Genomic DNA, 5142 nt, shown 5'->3' with positions numbered 1-5142 from the left:
GGTGCATGACCATAAAAGATATTACTCATATAAAAAGAACAACCATTATTCTCTGATTTAAATGAATAACCGTCTCGCATCAAACAAGATCCAGATATAATGTTCATGCTCAACGCTGGCACCAAATAACAATTATTTAGGTCTAATACTAATCCCGAAGGTAGATGTAGAGGTAGTGTGCCGACGGCGATCACATCGACTTTGGAACCGTTTCCCACACGCATCGTCACCTCGTCCTTGGCCAGTGTTCGCTTAATCCGTAGTCCCTGTCTTGAGTTGCAAATGTTAGCAACATAACCAGTATCAAATACCCAGGTGCTACTGCGAGCTTTGGTAAGGTACACATCAATAACATGTATATCACATATACCTTTGTTCATCTTGCCATCCTTCTTATCCGCCAAATACTTGGGGCAGTTCCGCTTCCAGTGATCAGTCTGCTTGCAGTAGAAGCACTCAGTCTCAGGCTTAGGTCCAGACTTGGGTTTCTTCTCTTGAGCAGCAACTTGTTTGCTGTTCTTCTTGAAGTTCCCCTTCTTCTTCCCTTTGCCCTTTTTCTTGAAACTGGTGGTCTTATTGACCATCAACACTTGATGCTCCTTCTTGATTTCTACCTCCGCAGCTTTTAGCATTGCGAAGAGCTCGGGAATCGTCTTAGCCATCCCTTGCATGTTATAGTTCATCACGAAGCTTTTGTAGCTTGGCGGCAGTGATTGAAGAATTCTGTCAATGACGCTATCATCTGGAAGATTAACCCCCAGTTGAATCAAGTGATTGCAGTACCCAGACATCTTGAGTATATGCTCACTGACAGAACTATTCTCCTCCATCTTGCAGCTGTAGAACTTATTGAAGACTTCATATCTCTCAATCCGGGCATTCTTTTGAAATATTAACTTCAACTCCTGGAACATCTCATATGCTCCATGACGTTCAAAACGTCGTTGAAGTCCCGGTTCTAAGCCATAAAGCATGGCACACTGAACTATCGAGTAGTCATCAACACATGACTGCCATGCATTCACAATGTCTGTAGTTGCTGGCGGAGGTGGTACACCTAGCGGTGCTTCTAGGACATAACTTATCTATGCAGCAATGAGGATAATCCTCAAGTTATGGACCCAGTCCGTGTAATTGCTACCATCATCTTTCAACTTTGCTTTCTCAAGGAATGCATTAAAAATTCAACGGAACAACATCACGGGCCATCTATCTACAAATAACATAGACAAGCAAGATACTATCAGGTACTAAGTTCATGATAAATTTAAGTTCAATTAGTCATATTACTTAAGAACTCCCACTTAGATAGACATCTCTCTAATCCTCTAAGTGATCACGTGATCCATATCAACTAAACCATAACTGATCATCACGTGAAATGGAGTAGCTTTCAATGGTGAACATCACTATGTTGATCATATCTACTATATGATTCACGCTCGACCTTTCGGTCTCAGTGTTCTGAGGCCATATCTGCATATGCTAGGATCGTCAAGTTTAACCTGAGTATTCTGCGTGTGCAAAACTGGCTTGCACCCGTTGTAGATGGACGTAGTGCTTATCACACCCGATCATCACGTGGTGTCTGGGCACGACGAACTTTGGCAACGGTGCATACTCAGGGAGAACACTTTTATCTTGAAATTTAGTGAGAGATCATCTTATAATGCTACCGTCAATCGAAGCAAGATAAGATGCATAAAAGATAAACATCACATGCAATCAATATAACTGATATGATATGGCCATCATCATCTTGTGCTTGTCATCTCCATCTCCGAAGCACCGTTATGATCACCATCGTCACCGGCGCGACACTTTGATCTCCATCGTAGCATCGTTGTCGTCTCGCCAATCTTATGCTTCCACGACTATCGCTACCGCTTAGTGATAAAGTAAAGCATTACAGGGCGATTGCATTGCATACAATAAAGTGACAACCATATGGCTCCTGCCAGTTGCTGATAACTCGGTTACAAAACATGATCATCTCATACAATAAAATTTAGCATCATGCTTTGACCATATCACATCACAACATGCCCTGCAAAAACAAGTTAGACGTCCTCTACTTTGTTGTTGCAAGTTTTTACGTGGTTGCTACGGGCTGAGCAAGAACCGTTCTTACCTATGCATCAAAACCACAACGATAGTTTGTCAAGTTGGTGTTGTTTTAACCTTCGCAAGGACCGGGCGTAGCCACACTCGGTTCAACTAAAGTTGGAGAAACTGACACCCGCCAGCCACCTATGTGCAAAGCACGTCGGTAGAACCAGTCTCGCGTAAGCGTACGCGTAATGTCGGTCCGGGCCGCTTCATCCAACAATACCGTCGAACCAAAGTATGACATGCTGGTAAGCAGTATGACATGCTGGTAAGCAGTATGACTTATATCGCCCACAACTCACTTGTGTTCTACTCGTGGATGACATCTACGCATAAAACCAGGCTCGGATGCCACTGTTGGGGAACGTAGTAATTTCAAAAAAATTCCTACACACACGCATGATCATGGTGATGCATAGCAACGAGAGGGGAGAGTGTTGTCCACGTACCCTCGTAGACCGAAAGTAGAAGCGTTAGCACAATGCGGTTGATGTAGTCGTACGTCTTCACGATCCGACCGATCAAGTACCGAACGCATGGCACCTCCGAGTTCAGCACACGTTCAGCCCGATGACGTCCCTCGAACTCTGATCCAGCCGAGTGTTGAGGGAGAGTTTCGTCAGCATGACGGCGTGGTGACGGTGATGATGTTCTACCGACGCAGGGGTTCGCCTAAGCACCGGTACAGTATTATCGAGGTGGACTATGGTGGAGGGGGGGGGGCGCACGGCTAAAAGATCAAATTAATTGTTGTGTTTATGGGGTGCCCCCTGCCCCCGTATATAAAGGAGCAAGGGGGGAGGTGCGGCCGGCCAGGAGGAGGCGCGCCAGGAGGAGTCCTACTCCCACCGGGAGTAGGACTCCCTCCCTTCCTTGTTGGATTAGGAGAAGGGGGGAAAGAGGAGGGAGAGAGGAAGGAAAGGGGGCGCCGCCCCCCTCTCCTTGTCCTATTCGGACTAGAGGGGAGGGGCGCGCGGCCCTGCCCTGGCCGCCTCTCCTCTTCTCCACTAAGGCCCACTATGGCCCATTAATCCCCCGGGGGTTCCGGTAACCCCTCGGTACTCCGGTAAAATCCCGATTTCACCTGGAACACTCCCGATATCCAAATATAGGCTTCCAATATATCAATCTTCATGTCTCGACCATTTCGAGACTCCTCGTCATGTCCGTGATCACATCCGGAACTCTGAACAACCTTCGGTACATCAAAACTCATAAACTCATAATATAACCGTCATCGAAACTTTAAGCGTGCAGACCCTACGGGTTCGAGAACTATGTAGACATGACCGAGACACGTCTCCGGTCAATAACCAATAGCGGAACCTGGATGCTCATATTGGCTCCCACATATTCTACGATGATCTTTATCGGTCAGACCGCATAACAACATACGTTGTTCCCTTTGTCATCGGTATCTTACTTGCCCGAGATTCGATCGTCGGTATCTCAATACCTAGTTCAATCTCGTTACCAACAAGTCTCTTTACTCATTCCGTAATACATCATCCCGCAACTAACTCATTAGTTGCAATGCTTGCAAGGCTTAAGTGATGTGCATTACCGAGTGGGCCCAGAGATACCTCTCCAACAATCGGAGTGACAAATCCTAATCTCGAAATACGCCAACCCAACAAGTACCTTTCGAGACACCTGTGGAGCACCTTTATAATCACCCAGTTACATTGTGACGTTTGGTAGCACACAAAGTGTTCCTCCGGTAAATGGGAGTTGCATAATCTCATAGTCATAGGAACATGTATAAGTCATGAAGAAAGCAATAGCAACAAACTAAACGATCAAGTGCTAAGCTAACGGAATGGGTCATGTCAATCACATCATTCTCCTAATGATGTGATCCCGTTAATCAAATGACAACTCATGTCTATGGTTAGGAAACATAACCATCTTTGATTAACGAGCTAGTCAAGTAGAGGCATACTAGTGACACTCTGTTTGTTTATGTATTCACACGTGTATCATGTTTCCGGCTAATACAATTCTAGCATGAATAATAAACATTTATCATGATATAAGGAAATAAATAGTAACTTTATTATTTCCTCTAGGGCATATTTCCTTCATATGACACCTCCATGGAGGGAAACGGCACACATCAGTGTCGCTATCACCGGCACCGACGTAGTCAGGCAAAGCTTTCGCTCGGGACTTGACCCCCACCAATCAGATCCAATAGCCATGGTCGGCTAAGAAAGGTTGCACATGATGCCTGAAATAAGCCGGATGGAAGCAAGACCACACCCGCATGACGGACGCCCCCGAATGAGTCACCTCGCCGTCCGCACAGCCAAGGCAACAAACGAGCACTAGGGATGCAACACCCGCCGGAAAGGTGCCATCGCGCCCACCGTCCGGAGCCGCCGCTCCGGCAGCCGAGGGGGTTCAACCTCACCCACCACACCATGGTGATGGACCGCAAGCGTGCAGCCGGCCACCCCTGCTGCCGCGCCACCGCAACTCCTCCACCCCCTGCACCCAAAGTCGGCAGCTTTCCCCACACAGTGACAAACCCTAGATCTGGGCTGCTGGACATCCCAGGAGAAGCAGCCATCAGGGCCATCGACTAGAGGAGGGACATGTTCACGGGAGCCAATAGATCGAAGGGAGCATGTCGGAGCTGGCGGATCCGGCGACCGGTGGCGGCCGGGACCCCACCCATGACCACCTGCCATATGCCCGGATCAGCTCCGCCAAGATCCAGCGGCCGCAGCACCCGCCACCCCCGCGCATGCCGAGGGTCGTGCGCCGCCACCACTCAAGGTCACAACCGGCCAGGGCCAGCGAAGGGCGCATGGGCGGATTTGGTCGCTGGCCCGGGAAGAGGGAACCCGCATGGAGGGCAGAGGAAGAGAGAAGCAGGTGGAGGAAGCTGCCCCACCGCCGCCGCGGTCCGGCCAGAGGCTGCCGACGGCAGCAGCGAAGGAGTGGAGCTCGGGGGCACGACTGTTCGAGCGAGCGACGGCGGTCGCCTTGTGAGTTGCAGGAGCATCCCATGAGATGGAGGAGGAGGGG

This window comes from Triticum aestivum, chromosome 3A (assembly GCF_018294505.1).
Source record: "Triticum aestivum cultivar Chinese Spring chromosome 3A, IWGSC CS RefSeq v2.1, whole genome shotgun sequence".
NCBI lineage: Eukaryota > Viridiplantae > Streptophyta > Magnoliopsida > Poales > Poaceae > Triticum > Triticum aestivum.
The sequence above is the reverse complement of the archived record's forward strand: the minus strand, read 5'-3'. Positions refer to the sequence as shown.